Below are 16,412 nucleotides of genomic sequence, written 5' to 3'. Positions count from 1 at the left end.
ATGAATGAAAAAGCAAGGAAACAAGCAGTTATGGTCACAAGATCTTGCTCTTTACTAGAAAGCAGGAGCAACTCATTTTCCAGGGCCTAGCAGAGGACCTGCCCCACTGCTCTCTCCTGCACCCACAGCAGACATCACCAAGCAATGGCTGCTCTCTTTCCTGCTGAGCCCAGACAGCCCTCAGAATCCTTCTCAACACAGCACTCCAGACGAAACGGTCATCCTTTTCAAATATGTCATCTCCCCTCAGAACCTGCCCTGATTCCCCAAGATTGCTTATAAAAGTTTGTTGGCAGAACATCTACACATCTGCATTTCAAATAACAGCAAGTGACTGCCGTATCCCCTTCCCTGTCAATCTTAACTCTGCCTGAGCTCAGCCAAGTACCAGCCTGCAATCTGCTTCCAGAGTGTGCATACAGGCAGCGTCTCCACTTCCTCCTGGCTTCCGGCTCCACACATGTGGCCCTCCCAAGACAGAAGAGCCCTCACAGCCATGGCAGGCTGGGATTGCTTAGTAACCACTCTCCAAACACTAAGGCCTGAGCGGCATCTACCAATTTCCATGGTGTAAATATTCCCGCCATGGCCCATGTTAACCTGATGTCACTGAAAGTGGAGCTGGGAAGAGATGTGTGCAGGCACCTCTGGAGAGCTAACGGGGGCTGCCCCAGCACCCCACTGTTTCTGAGTCCATTTTGTTCCCTCTGTCATTCCAGAACCATGTTGGACCTTTCTCTGAGGCTAAGTTTGGCCAGAAGTCCCTCAAGAACCCTTGCTTACACTCCAATGCAGAAAGCTAAATTACCTTCTAGAACCTAGAGCCACTTCCAAAATTAAAGTTAATATCACCCTAGACCTGGGGTGAAATCTGCAATGGAGGCATGTGCACTCACCTCGTTTATAAAATTGACTCCAATGTGTTCCACACCCTTGGCACTGTCATTTGGTTCCGCTCCTCTCCTAATGGTTGTGTAATCCATTCATTGACAAAAATGATTACTTTTAAAGTTATCAAGATAATTTTCATTATAGAAAATATGAAACATATGCAAAAATAGTATATAGACCTCGTGGCCCAATTTCAATTATTATCAATTTGTGACCAATCTTGTTTCATCTACACTTGACCAGCTCTGTACTGTTTTGAAGCAAATCTCAAACATATTGTTCCACCTGTAAAATATTTCAATGAAAAGCAATAACATTTTGATCTGAAAAATTAATTTAAACTGAGGTGTAAGTAACTGCGGTCTAAATTGTCCCCTTTCTCTGTGGAACTTTTCACGGGGCCATAAGCTGAAGAGTAGTTCAGTGGTGGTGGCATTTCAGGGGAAGTGGGAAGGTGAGGCTTCTTTCGGGGGAGCAGAGGGGAAGTCAGTTGGGTGAGGCCTAAATTACAACCTGTAAACAACGACTGCCCTTGACTTCTTGTAAAGTTATCCTTGTCACCTCAATCAGAGGTCAGAAAAGCTTCTCATGCAATTGAGGAGCTCACAGCTCTGTTGAATGATTCATGAATGGGGCAGCATCCCATTCAGAAGGCAGAAGGCAGTTCTGCCCAAGGAAGTGGAAAGGGGAAGCTCATCGAGTGCGAATGGGAAAGCAAGTGAGGAAATATTCTGATTGGCTGACATGAAGTTTCCATTTACATAGGGGGTCTTACAAAGCATGGAGCAGACGCCCATTGATTAGTATGGTATGCTTTTCCATTCTGATAAGCTCTGCTGGACCGAAACTAGTTTTAACACTAGGTGTTGTTTATCAGCAACCCTGAAGGATGTGTTCAATTCTCTAGATACCCCTGAGCAGGTCAAACATTTTTCTCTTCTGGAAAATGCCTTCTCGGTAAGGGGTCCCCGACTGGGCAACAACCAGTGCAGGTGGCCATTTTATTTTACTTGACAGAGACTTGAGAGGAAGAACAGTTGAGTTCAATTCACAGAATGCACTTATTCTGTTCCAGTAAGTTTCAAATTTATTTATCTTGCTCCAGTTCCAACTGATTCCCCAGGACTTTGCTGAAGTGAGATTGGAGAGGAGCAGACGGGGAATTTCAAGCTTGGAGCCTCACCCTTTAGGACCCAGAGGGAAACCAGCAGCCATCTCAAGCTCTTTGATCCATGGACCATGGTGAGTCAGGAGATGTCCCAGCCTGGACACCTGGAGGCAGCCTCGCGGAGGGAGGGGAGTGGAGTCTTGCTCGCATCCCCGGCAACAGTAGCAACCTGAAAGTCCGCAGGCTGCATCCAGGAATTCAACTTGTTCTGCTTTATGCTTGCCGCATTTAGGAAATGCTTGCCTTTTTTGCCTATGCTTATCAATTGGAAGTTTTTCATAAAAATTCCTTGGAGGCCAACCCAGCAGCTTCTCTTCCCAGTCTCATGCAGGGCAGGCTGGGGACTCGACTTCCAGAGCTCCCTGAGGTAGCTTCATCCAGTGATGGATGGGTGTTGATGCATTAAAGACCTGTATCCTTGCCCCTCAGTGGGAGAATTCAGAAGTGTGTTCTGTGCGCCTTTCCATGGTCTCAGAGGAATTGAGGCCCAGTCGTGACTGCCCATCTGAACTGATTTCTTCCCTGTCCCCATCTCCTTTCCCACTCCCCTACCGGTGCTTCCTGGTAGCTTTCAAATAATCTACTTGTCCTTGAGTCTCTGTCTCAGGGTCTTCTTCTAGAAGAACTCAACCCAAGACACATCCAACCAACTCTCTGCCAAGTTATCAGCCTCTCCCCCTCGGCTAGGCACATTTATCCCACAGCACTGCCTGTGAACCAGTCATCCCGTAAGGGCAGCACGCCTCCGAGATCAAAGAGACCTCTGCATTCTGGAAAATATTGGGTCAAATAGCATGTCATTTTAGAGAAGCTCTCAAGTACATCATTTCCTGAGTGGTGCAATTATAGCCTCTTTCTATGTTCACTTTAAATGCCCATGTAAGCAGCTATTTACTCTCTGGCCTGGGGCACCACTAAAAGGCTCCTTCTAAATATATCATCACAAACGCACGTGCTTTGGGCTGCCCAGATGTATATTTGTGAGAGTCACTACCCTGCTTGTGGTTGAATGCCTCTGCATAAAAAAACCAGCCCGCAGCCTGCAGTTCAAAGCAAAGCAGAGCCCTTGTCATTTTCCCCTCTTCTTCCATCCTCTATAGGAGAAACCACAAGGAAGTTCTATGGGGATGAAAAAGCAGCAGAGTTTGGCGATTCATTGCAAGACTGGCTCCAAGGGCTAGAGCTTCTCAGTTTAACAAGCCTGGCCTTTAAAATATGGGCCAAAAAAGGGTGGGCCACAGTAGCTCAGCAGGTAGAGTTCTCGCCTGCCGTGCTGGAGACCCGGGTTCAATTCCAGGTGTCTACCAATGCAAAAAAAAAAAAAAAAAGTGCCAAGAGATATTTGTCAAATACATTCTGAGCCCATATGGGCACATCTTCCCCCCTTCTTCCCTGTCTCTCTCCCTCCATCTCTCTCTTTTTCTTTCTTTCAGCAAAAAAACATGTGCATTGTGTCATTGGTTGTAATTGGAAAAAACTGGAATCAGCTTTAGAGCCCATGAATATATGAGGGTTAAGTATATTACAATAATGGAATATTCTGTGGCTCTTTCTTTATTGAAGTATCTACAAGATATATTATTAACTGAAAGAAGCAACAAGCTGATGAGCATGTATTGTGTGCCACCACTTCTTTGAGAAAAGAACATCTCTTCCAGTTACTACTATTAATATCCCTGGACACAAACACCCATGGGCCACTTTGGACTGCAATGCATTAGGATGTTTTGGTAGAATCATCTCTGGGGAAACCATTTTATGAATCAGAAACAGAAGTCTGCTTTCTATCACTTTCCCTATAAGCGTCTCTTCAAGATGATCACAAAAGGAAAAGACACAAAAGCGAAAAGGAAGGCCTAAGCTTTAAAAGAATGACAAAGTGCTCTTTCCACTTCCACGGAATGCACATGTCCACCTCGGGCAGTGGGTATCTGGGTTCCTTGGCCTGACCAATGAGGACACGGGGATAACCAGCCCAGTGGAGGAGCCTATTGAGTGTAAATAAGTATCACTTCCCACTACCCCCTTCCCTTTTCCCTGAGCACTGGGGATGATGGGTGGAGGAAGACGTCTTACAAATGAAGGCTGGAAAATCTACTCCTGGGTGTGTGCATAACAGAAATGAGTGCTTATGCTGTGTACAAGCGAGAACGTTCATGGCAGCCCCAAACTATAAACCACTCAACTGTCCATTAGCAAGAAGATAGATAAATGAGTAGTGTATACTCACAGGATGGAATACAACACAGTAAGACAAAGAATAAACTATGATGACACGCAGTGGCACAGATGAACCTCAGAGATGCAGTGTTGAGCAAAACAAGCCAGGCACCAAAATGCACACAATGTGATTCCATTTAAATGAAAGCCAAGGACAGACAAAACCAACCCGTGGCCATAGAATCTGGTTTGGAGGGGGTGGTGATTGGCATGAAGGGAGCTTGAGGGATGCTGCTGGGAGCTGGAAATGCCCTTTGCCTTAATCTGGGCCATACAGCGGTGCACAGCCATCTCGCTGCCCACTTACAACCCACCCACACCATCATCTTTCCAATGAAATGAAAAGTCAAAAAATAAAATTAATGCTGGAAAAGGGGAAAGAGGTAGTCGACCAGAGCTGCCTGCTGTTCTCGTCCTATTAGGAGTCCCTAAAACCCCTGCAAAAGCAGAGAGGTTCCCTCTCTCTCCATCCGCTGACACCAGCCTAGTTCAAGCCACCATCACCTCTAGCCACTAACTGCTTCCCTGCTTACCCTCTCCCCCCAGTCCACTGTTCACATAACAATCAGAGGAATCTTTTCAAAACATAGATCTGGGCATGTCATTCCCATGACTGATACTCTTCAACGCCTTGGTTTGTCCTCACGATAAATTCCCAACTCTTTAATATGGTTTTCAGGACCTGACTAGAGCTGGCTGCAGCCTCATCTCTTACCATACCTCCCTCCCCATTCGCCCATCACACTCTCCTCTACAGAATACATTTCAGGTCCCCAAATACGTTTCATGCGTGTGTGTGCTGAGTGCTCTCTCCTTCTGCTCTCTCTCGCCTACAGAACTTTGCACATGCTGTTCCCTGCCCAGAACAGCACCCTTCCAGTATACCGACCAACGACTTTGGCAATGGCTTTGTCATCCTCCCAGTTCAGGCTTCAGCTCTCAGCCTCAGCACTCCGTCCTCCAAGAACCCCTCCCTGACCTCTCCCATGCACTGCTTCAGTGCCGTCCTCATGTTATCCCTTACACAGGATTGCAATCGCCTGTTCTTCTTTATCTCTTATTGGATCAAGGTCCAGGAAGGCAGGGGCTATGTCTGTCTGTCTCACTATAGTAACCACAGCCACTGAGCCCAACACCTGACCCAGGTAAAGATGCTCAGAAGCATGTGTTGACATGGGTCCCTGGACCAGATAAGTCCTGAAATGCAGAGGGGCCAACCTCTCCAGAACATCAGCTAGTTCCATCCCCTTGTCCCATATTATTGACAGCCCCTTCCAACATGAAAAAGTTAGAGTGGGCATAGCCCAAATACCCCTAAAGGGTGGGAGAAAAGTGATGGCACAGTTATGCAGAGAAGGTAGGGTTTAACAAATGAGTATGAGTGCTGAATCATTATATTGATATCTCTTTTAGTCTCTAGTATCTTAGAGCAGCTAGAAGTAAAAACCTAAGATTGTGGAATTGTAACCCATCCCAAACTCTGAAATCTTTTCTACAACTAATTGTTGCAGTGTGCTTTGAAATTTATTGTTTTATTGTATATATGCTTTTCACAAAAAAGGAAAAAAAAGTCGATTGTGATGATAAATGCACAGCTACATGATAAAAAAGTCAATATGTGATTAAATGATGACTAAAGTCTCTCCCAATTAGAAATGTATTTCCCTTTACAAATTATAGATAAATGAGAAATTATTAATCTACATTTAAAAAATCAATGTGTGATTAAATGATGACTCAAGTCTCTTCCAATTACAAAATAAATTTTCAAAATAAAACAAAAACTGTAAAAAACAAAAAAGCACGTGTTGAATGGATGGATGAATAGACCTATTTAGAAGAGGGTCACAGAAAGTGTGGTAGCCCTGCCCGTCTCCTTCGGACTTTACCAATTCCACGTCCAGGGTCTGCCTCTCTTTACATAAAAGCTTTTTCCAACGCCTCAGAAGGCTGCTCTGCCCTTGGGCAGGACAAGCTGGAAGTGCCAGGGGAATGAGCCTCCGACCCCAGCAGCTCTCAGCCACTGACCCACAGGAGTTGGTGTATAAATACCCCAGCTCCCTCCTCTCCAGGGGGTAATTCTGAGAAGCATGTGCCTTGCAAATCCCCAGAGTGTCCCTGTGCTGTGGTGCTCCAGCTGTCTACAGCTGCATCCTGCTTCATAGCACACCTTGTGTCAGCTGCTCCCCTTCCCCATCCCCCTCCCCCAGCTCCCCAATCAACGTCTCCTGGGGTCACCTCCCAAATAAACTATTTGTCCTTGTTTCCACGTCTACTTCTGGGGACCCTGTCTCCAACCATGGGATTCCTCTTACTCCCACAGCATTTGGCCCTGGCGCAGAGCCGGGGCATCACTATTGCTCTTGAGTTCGGAACTCAGGGGCCCAGCCCTAGAACTTTGTCTGCACACAGAGGGACAAGCACCAGAAAGCACAGAGGTGGCCAAGGATCAGGAGAAGGGTGGGCTGTGACTGGCAAACTGAAGAGCCAGGATTCCAGTGGTAAAGGAAAGTATGAAGCCATGGGACATGGTGACAAGGAGGGAGAGCAGAAATTAAGGATGGAAATGGAAAGCCTTCCGCAAAGCCTTGGTATGTGCTGGAGGGTGGCTGGGGTTTCTGGGTCTCGGCTCTGGCAGTTGGCTGGTGAGAAGGGCCGGAGTGGTAGGGGTGGGAGGCTCACTGTTGGAACTCGTGAAACGCAGCAGAAGTCACATTTGCCACGTTTACATCCCAGCCCTGGGAGGTCCAGAGTTTTAAAATGTGCTGATGAGGCATAAAGCAATAGGCTCCAGTCTGGAAGGCGCTGGGGGGCTGTTTTGCTTGGCAGGGAAATCTGAAGGATAAAGTAGACTCTGGTGCCTATCCCCAGGTTTCCCTGGCTGGAGGATCCCAAGCCTCTGACAGCCAAATCAGGACCATGGCCATGATTTGCAAGTAGGGAGCAAGGTCTCTTGGTGGTCCTGAATGTGTATTTCTGGGATTCTGAATTAGCGGTTTCTTCCTGGCTTCAGAGGCAGACCGGGCAGGCATGTATGGCTGACAGGAGGAGATGTGAGCAGCATGCTTGGAGGGGATGGGTTCCAGACAGGGAAGCCAGGGGTCTGCAAAAGCATTGAGCCTTTTACGAGCACAGGATGCCTTCCTTACACTCCTGGGCCCACTGGATTTGGGCCCAGACCCTAAATTAGGCCTCAGGAAACCTCCACCCATTGGCTCAATGATCCTGGTTGTCATACGTTTGCTGACCCCTCAATCAGGCTTTCAGGTATGTTCTTTCAAAATGAACCATAGGTTGCATCTAATTGACAGGATATCTGCAGTGTCCTGGATCCAAAAATAAATGCCTGAGTATGGGGTAGGGATGGACAGAGAAACTGCTGTCAAGAGATGTTCAGGAGAGCCTATAGCTTTAGATATGAGGCCCCTATTTTGAATCAACTCTTTGGGCTATAGTTAGCTGGCCTTAGGCTTGTACCTGTTTGCATGGCTGTGCTAACTCCATATAGATCCGTGCTGACCCCCTGGGTAGCCACAAGCCACACATAACCACTGGGCACTCGAAATGTACCTGTTCCAATGAAATGTGCTGTAAATGAAGAACATGCACTGAATTTCGATGCCTTAGAATGATAAAAGACGAAAGATCGTGTTAATAATGTTTCACATTGTTTACATATTGAAATGATAATGTTTTGGATGTGTTGGGTTAAAGAAAAGATAGTATTATTCTCACCTGCTTCTTTTTCCTTATTTTAATATGGCTACTGGAACTCACTGGTTCCATTTTTCAGAAAAGGAAGCCAAAGCTCAAAGAGGCCAAATGGTGTGTGCCAGGTCGACAAAGCTACTAAATAACAGACCCAGAACTCAGAATACAGACACCAGTCTTCAGATCTCAATTCTCTTCTCATACTGATCAGAGATATTCATCTGTTTATTCAGCATTATTTATTGAGCACCTACTTCTTTCCTAGGCACTGTTCTAGGCACTTGAGGTAGATTAAGGAACAAAGCAAAAATCCCTGTCCTCATGGAGCTTGCATTCCAGGAAATGCAAGATAGATATTATCTTGCATAGGCAGATATTAAATAATAAACATAAGTTATTTATGTTCATTAATTATTAATTGATCATTATCATGCTTATTAAATAAATAATCTGATTATTTAGTATGTTAGAGTTAAATGCTTTGAAAAAAATAAGTAGGACCAGGTAGGGGAGTTGGTTGTGCAGGGATGGGGCTTGGTTTGCAATATTAGATACGGGGTTAGGATAAGTCTCATGAGAAGTGAGATTGCAGCAAAGGTATGAGAGGAGGTGGGGAGCGAGCCATCCTGGTATGTGGGGGAAGTACATTCCAGGCAGAAGGAACAGCCAGTGCAAAGTGAAAACACAAATAGCTCATGAAGTGGAAAATGAGACAGCTTTTCAGGTGCTGTGGTGGATTGAACTGTGTACTCCAGTTTGGACATGTTCTGGGTCTTGGTCCCCAGTCTGGTGGGTGCGTGCGGACCCATTGTAAATAGGATCTCTTGACGATGTTTCTTCAGTCAAGGTGTGGCCCAACTGAATCAGGTTGGGCTTTAATCTGGATTTCTTGAGAGTCCTTTATCAGCAGAATGAAATTCAGACAGAGAGAATGCCATGGAAAGAAGGCAAAAAATCAATGGAACCTGGAAGAGAAAGGAGACATCTCCATGTGCAGTACCATGTGATAGAAAAGCCAAGGACCAAGGAGTGCTGGCAGCCATCCTCAGAACGCCAGTTTTTAGGGAGAAAACATTGCTTTGCTGAAGACTTAATTTTGAACTTCTCATATCCTCAAAACCATGAGCCAATACATTCCTATTATATAAGCCAACCCATTGCATGGTGTTTGTGTGAGCAGCTGGGATGCTAAGACAGACAGGTTCTTACAGCTTGTTGGGCTTGCTTCTTCTGCTGCTCAAATTGGAAATGTCTTCTTCTTCCTCTTCATGAATCTTGACTGCAAGACCCTTTCTGGAACAGACTCCACCAAAAGATTATCTGGGGTTGTTTTGCACAGGCCAATGGCCCAGCAACTGTGGAATGCCTCTTCTCCTGCTGCAGTGATCCTGGGGGCCACGCCAAGCTGAGTTTCTGCCCTGATGGAGGAGATGGGATGTCCGCAGGGAAGGGCAGTCCCCTTCCTGGGCAGCACTGGCCCCACTGATTCTGGGAGCCCAGGGTACAAGACTATATCCCACTGAATGGAGCCTGTAGGTCTTGAGTCTGGCGGAGAGTCTGAGTAGGGGTTGGAGGCAGGGAAAGGGGAAGATCGTTTTTCTTACCTGAATGGCCTGGAAGTATAATGACATCATGTTATCATCAGCAGTGGGGTGATAAATAGGAAAAGACCATTTGTTTAAGGTAGTCTGAGCTCCAAATATGTCGTGCATGTATGAGGGAGTATTTTTGGAAGGTATCCCAAGAAGAAAAGTCTGAGATCGAGTTAAAGGCCTCTCTCTCAGAACAGGATGTGAATCTGATAGTCCCTGGACAATGGCGAAAATGATATTCCTAGATACTAAGTTGTACAGTGTCACCATTAATTATTCATTCCAGTAAGAACACCATCACTCCTTACTAGACACCAAGGTTTTATACTAACCACACTTCCCTGGCCAAGGCAAAGAACAGGAACCCAGCAGTTTGAGGTCTCCCTGAGGTCAGGTGCTGGGGGAAGTTCCACGGGCACTTCTTACTAGAGTGGGAGGGTGTCGGCACAAAGAAACAATCATGATTCCTACTAGTTGATAACTCAGGTGGCCTCCAGTTGCCCTGGCCAGAAGTTCTGTTTCCAAGCAGTCAGAGAAGGAAGGCAGAATAAACAAAAGCCCCATGACCTCATTCGCTTGCCACTCGCATCTGTCTTCCATTCTGCCTCGCACGACTAGGCAAGATGGTGGCTCTGAGAGGGAGACGTCCTTGTGAGGGGTCAGAGGGAAGAGCACAGGGTAAGGTAGGCCCCTCGAGGTCTAGAGATGGCCTCCTCAACTTCCCCCCATTCCATGCCTGGGTGACCCCCACTCTTGGATCAATTTTAACTCAACCTCCATTTTTCAAATGGGGCAACAGAGACCCAAGGGAGCTAGACCCTGCCCAAGGTCAAGCTTACGTCAAGCAGATCTGACCTCCAAGCCCAGGTCTTCCCCTTCCCCCCGACTCCGTCATTCAATGAGCTCCATTACTTGGAAAGATGGATAACAACTTCCAGGGAAATAAAACCCCCAGACATTTGAGAACATGAGAGAGGACAGAGATGTGTTCATTCATTCATAAGTAGCTGGGGCAGAGGTTTTCAAAATGTGTTCCAAGGAGCCCCAGACCCCTTCTGGGGGCTTCTGGCTGCTATGACACGGGCTTTGCTTCCCTACCCCACCCCTAGCACTCTCCAACTCACCAGGAAATCTCAGTTCTCATTTGTTTTATATTTTGCAGTTCCACATTGGATTTCATTTAAAGAATTCCAAATCTGAAAAACAAGTTTGGGATGGCTGAACAAACTGTGCTATAATCCTGCAATGAAAGGCTGCTCACCAATATAAAGACACAAACTACTGATCTGCACATCAGCATAGGTGAATCTCAAATGCATATTACTAGATGAAAGAAGCCACACCCAAAGCTTACATACTGCATGACTGCATTTATAGGACATTCTAGAAAGGCAAAACCATGGGGCAAATCAGTAGTTGTCAGAGTCTCCAAAAGGGTCACGAGGGAACTTTGATTGTGTTGTAGAGGAGGATACACAACTGTACGTATTTGTCAAAACGCACAGAACTATTGCCCCACCACCACCGTGGGCCGGAGGGGGCCAGGGCGGGACCCAGGAAAAAAAAAAAACAAAAAACTCACAGAACTGAAAACTGGAAAGGGTGAATTTTCCTGTATGCAAAATACACCTGACTTCAAAAGAAGAAAAAAGCTTGGCCATAACTTTAATTCAAGGTCTTTATAAACTCTTAAAAGTGAAGCAAAAGGTAACAGCTCCTGAGTCTTGAGGGTGAGAAAGGGAATATAGACCCTGTGAGGGCTGTCTGCAGATTAGGTCACCTCTGAGACTCAGAGAGGCCAAGCGAAGCAGATTATATCTTCCAGAACAGCAAGGGATGGTATTAAGGATATGATTAATGATATAATGCAGTGTTTACACCACGGGATTCTGGGGGTGACAGACAGTGGGAACACCTGGTAACCTGCCTCAGGGCCCTGCAAAGCTGACGCCTGCTCCCTGCGGCCCAGCCCTGCCATCTCTCCTGGCCCTGGCTTGTGCCGAGATGAGTCTGTGTGGATCACAGCCCCCCGAAGGAAACTCTAGAGACAGCGGACCCCTGTGCTTCTTAGGGATCTGCGTGCCCCAACAGGGCCTAGCACCCAGTAGGTGCTCAGGGAATGGCTGACAAAAAAGGAACAGATTCCAGGAGCTGATATGACAGTGAACAAGACCCGGTTCTTGCAGACGAGCCCTGAAGTCTGCAAGGGGCCCAGGGGAGCTTATCCATAACCCCAGAGTCCTGGGACGTCAGCATCAGGGCAGGTTTTTCCTTTCCTTTAAAATTTCCTATTGAAGTCTGAATTGGATCTGTGCTTCTTATCCCTTTGCACACTTAAAAACAGAAAATTTTATTTTCCGAACTCCAGGATGACGTGTCGTTAATACACACACACACACACACACACACACACACACACACACACAGGGTGCCTTCTCCCAAGTCTGGCTCACGTGCAGTCAGGGCTGGTTCCCCAGGTCCTCCGGGTGTGAGGCCTCTCCTCTCCCACTCTTCCTCCAAGCCCAGGGTCTGTCCTGCCTCAGGGTCTTATTTGGGTGCTGGGAGAAGAGTAAACTGGATCCTAGGCCCACCATGTGTGCCCTGGGCTCGGAGCAGAAGTTCTCCGGGGGCTGCTCTTGAAATGGGCAGACGACACCCACCGCGACAGCGCGGCCGCCTGGCCCCACACGGGCCCACAGGTGCTGCCGGCTTCGGGCCTTCCCCAGTAGACACGGCGGGACTGAGACCCTCCTGTCCCTCCCCTCCCCTGGACGCGGGGCCTCACCTCATCGCGGGGAGGCTGCGTCGGGCCACGCTGTCCCAGACCCGAGGCTGCTGCAGGCTTCCTGGATGGCCAGACAAATGGTTGCATTTGGTCTGAGCCTCTTTCTTCCGCCATCTGCCTCGCTTACCTCACTGTTCCTGGGCGTCTGGGGCAGCCTGGGAGAGCAGCCAACGATATTTCCAAACACAGGGCTGGGTACATGCGCTGTGGTTCCACAGCACAGAGAGGGGGGTAGAGACTCAGCCGCCTCCGGTGCTAGAACACTCAGCATGGCGAATTCCAGAAAAAAAATCACAAAGCAGCACCACCCCCCAAAGGAGACTAGAGGTATTCGAGGGGAGCTGGAGATGGGATGTGAGGAAGAAGGGAGGACCCCTTCTCCTCTAAACTTCTCAAAACAACACCTCCTGTCTCCCCTCACCGCCCTCCCCCCCCACAACACTGCCTTTCCAGCCCATCAAAATCATGCCAAGGAAGCTGATGGCCTCTTCGGTGCTACGTCCAATGGCCGCTCTTCAGGATTTCTCTCACCACTCCTCTCTGTCCCATTTGAAACCACCCCTCACCCCCTTTTACTGAAAACTCTCTACCCTCATGGTGACTTGGTTTGGGTTCGCCCCAAAGCAGGTGACAAGGCCTTGGGGGCGGGCAGTTCATTTGGGGTGTGGTCCCCGGCAGTGGGGGTGAGACGCAGGGAAAGGGAGACGAGGAAAAGGTGCTGGCCAGGGGCTGGTTACTGCTGTGGGCATCTGGGAACCAAGGCCTCTTGGGACCCTTCATGGAGCTGCATTCAATGTCCCTACAAAAGATGCCGGGGGGTTCTGCACCTGGACTCCTGTCCCTCACTGGGTGAGGGCCGCCTCCCAGGGCATCAATTAATGCTGAGGTAGGAGTCATCAGGGTGCAAGTAGCTATCCATGGCTGTGGCATCAATTAACACTGAGGCAGGAGTCATCAGGGTGCAGGTCCTTACCCTTGGCTGTGGCCGGAAGGACTGAGATTGGAACTGTGGGCCCCAGCAGGCCCCTAAGATGGTGAAGGCCACCCCCTACTCTCAGGGATGCCGGGCAGGCAGGTGGTCTCATCTGACCTCACCACCTCCCTATCCCCCGTGTGTCTTCACAAGGCTCGGTGGACACACAATCCCATGTGCCAGGCAAGGACTTGTTATAAGAAACGACGCTCTAAGCCACCAGGAGATAAGCTGCTACACTGAGTGGTGCCAGGCTGGGCACGGAGGTGCAGGAAGTAGAAGGAGGAAGGGAGGAAGCTGAGGACATCTCTGTCCTTAGGAATTGACAATCTAGCTGGTGGAGGCGAGACTAACAGCACAGGACCTCTGTTGAGAAATAGCGAGTGTTGCACCATCAGTGGGGAAAGCATGGCTGTCTAGGGAGGGGAGTGGGGGGGGGGGAACTGGCTCATCCCATGGAGAAAAATTAAATTGGACCCCCCCACCCCATCCACACACAAAGACGGACTCCAAGTGACTAGAGACTAAACAGGGAAGGCTAACCCTAAAGTTAGCAAGAGAAATTGGGGGAAGGAGATCTTTGGGACCCAAGGATTTGGAGAAGGATCCCAAAATTTGGGATCTGACCCAAGGGGTTATTAAACACACCTCCAAAGGCAAAATGATGCAAAACCCTGACACAGATTTGGGGGACCAGACAAGGTGAGAGAGGGCAGGCTTGGGAGCCACCTCGCAGACAAGGTGGCCCTGTCCTAGCCTTGCCTCGCCCCCTCAGCCTCCCAGGAGAGCCAATGGAAACCGAAAGAGAGGGTGTGAGACTGAGTCAGAGAAATCGAAGAAAAAAGCCGTCCTGCTCACTTTCTCCCACCCACCAGGGCAGGAGTGGGATGGTGGCCTGGTGAACGGGTGCTTCACAGGACTGGACCTTTCTAATACAAAATGAGGCCAGACTTCCTCTGCACAAGGGCCAGGGGACATTTATTACCTAAGAGTGAGCAGATGAGAAGAGCCCACAGTCTCTCCTGGGGCCGGGTAATGGGCCCGGGGGTCCGGAATAAAGCAGTTTTGACCACTCCTTCCTGCCCATCGTGTTCCAGGACACAGCGACAGTGACTCAGCAGCTGCTGATGGATGAGCAGGATGTCGGGGCTCTACCGTGTTCAACCCCACAAGAGAGGCAGTGCCATCAGCTCCATTTTACAGATGGGGAAACTGAGGTTTCCAGAGTTGAAAAAGTTGCCCGAAGTTACACGGTGAGCAAGCGTCCCTGCTGGGGTTCCCTGAGTCAGAACCGGTGGCCAATGCTTGGGCCTCCCAATTTCAGTCACCGCATGGCCCAGCAGCCCTTCTCCACCATGCTGGAGCCTTGCTCTGCTTTCCTGCCTCAGGCTTTTTCTGGAAACTTGTGAGGCAGCCCAGTCCTTATACAGGCCCAGCCCTGGGAGGTAGCCAGTGCACTTGAGGGCCACTGTGGAAGCATGTTCTCCGGGATTCTGGGTTGGAGGGGCCTCCAGAACCTACAGCGCCCAGCTGCTTGACTCAGCATCCTCCCTTCCCTGTTTCTCTCCCCCAACTCGGCACTACTGAGTCTTGCAATCACCACCCAAATAAACCTCTTGCACCCAAGCCCTTGCTCAGACCTGCTTTTGAGGAACTCAATTAAAGACACCTACCAAAACTAGTAGGCGGGGCTCGCTGCCTGTCCATGCCCTTCCCAGTACCTGAAGCCAAGGCCAGCCATGGGAGGCCACAGCCCCGCAGACCTGCTCTTCCCACTGGAGGCTGCCAGTTCATCCTACCTTCTCCGAGCACATCTACAAGAAAGCAAGTTACCTTTGTTCACATTGTTGTTGCTGAAACCCAGATAAGAATTCTGCTTCAAGGTACTTTTTCCCCAAGGACACCCAGAGCCTGCAGGTGGCTGAGCTTCTCCCCTAATCCCGCCCCTCCAGCCCTTGACCCCAAGCTTTCCTCTACCCAGAGCCCTTCCTGGGGACCACGTCCACAGACAGAAGTTCCTGGAGGAGGAGGAAGTGAGAAGCTGCCAAGCACCAAAGGGACTACACTATTTTTGCTCCAGAACTTTACTGACTCATATTTTTCCAGATATAGATGAACTCTCCTAGTAGTGGGACCTGGGCCAAGGGACCACCCCGAACTCTGACCCAGAAACCAGCGAGTGGCCAGTACCCAGAGCCGCCTGCAGCTCCAGCTACCCACGGGGCCCCTCTCCCTCTCTGTCGGCCGCCCCAGCCCTTCGCTGGGGCTGCCACATTGCAGGACCTGCCCGACTCCCAGGCCTCACTCTTCTGCTCCCTGAAGGCTGGATGTTTTCCAGGCTCTCCCGGGTGCGAGGGGTAGGGCGGTGGTGAGATGGGGTTATGGGCCAGAAAGCTGCATCCAGGTTCAGGGTCTGGGGCTCCCCACTGCACCCATCGCCAAGCCCCAGGGTCAGGATGGCCAAGGTGGGAGGCAGGACATGAGGGTGCTGGCTTCTCAGGGGCAGCAACATCCCTGGCTCTGAATGGCTTCTCTTAAAACTTTCTGATGCTCTTTTAAAACCCTCTGATGCTACTTTTATCCAGGGTACAGACAGATGTGTAAAAAATTAAGAATAAAAAATAAACAGATAATGGGGGGATAACGGATACAAAATTGGGTAGATTGAAATATTAGAGGTCAATGACAGGGAGGGGTAAGAGGTAAGTATGGGATGTGTGGGTTTTTTCTTTTTTTTCAATTTCTTTTTTTTGGAGTGATACAGATGTTCTAAAAATGATCATGGTGATGAATATACAACTATGTGATGATATTGTGAGCCACTGATTGTATACTAAGGGTGGACTGCATGTGTGTGAAGATTTTTCAATAAAAAAAAAATACATATATATAAAACTCTACCCTCAGTTTTTCTTCTCCCGCCCTTCCCAAGCCTTCTCCCCTCCACACACGGGTGGGCACACACGCAGCTTCTTGGCTCTTACCCCTATTACAGGCAAGCTTTATGTTTTCAGGGTTGACCTAACATGTGCCAGGCTTGCTGTCTGGCTCAACGAATGTGTGTTGAATGAA

General features: G+C 48.8%; 1 long non-coding RNA gene across 2 annotated transcripts; it reads right to left on the bottom strand.

The window, feature by feature from the left end:
* Nucleotides 1-8,462: 8,462 nt before the first annotated feature.
* On the bottom strand, nucleotides 8,463-12,583 carry LOC143684192 (uncharacterized). 2 transcript variants are annotated; one of them, XR_013175901.1, is made up of 3 exons: nucleotides 12,368-12,583; nucleotides 9,200-10,965; nucleotides 8,463-8,955 (listed from the first exon to the last, which is right to left on the bottom strand). It is a non-coding gene; the product is annotated as an uncharacterized LOC143684192 (long non-coding RNA). The 2 variants fall into 2 exon arrangements; XR_013175903.1 differs by having other exon boundaries at nucleotides 8,463-10,230; nucleotides 10,707-10,965.
* Nucleotides 12,584-16,412: the final 3,829 nt, after the last annotated feature.

This window comes from Tamandua tetradactyla, chromosome 1 (genome assembly GCF_023851605.1).
Source record: "Tamandua tetradactyla isolate mTamTet1 chromosome 1, mTamTet1.pri, whole genome shotgun sequence".
Taxonomy (NCBI): Eukaryota; Metazoa; Chordata; class Mammalia; order Pilosa; family Myrmecophagidae; genus Tamandua; species Tamandua tetradactyla.
This window is presented reverse-complemented; position numbering and strand designations above follow the sequence as displayed.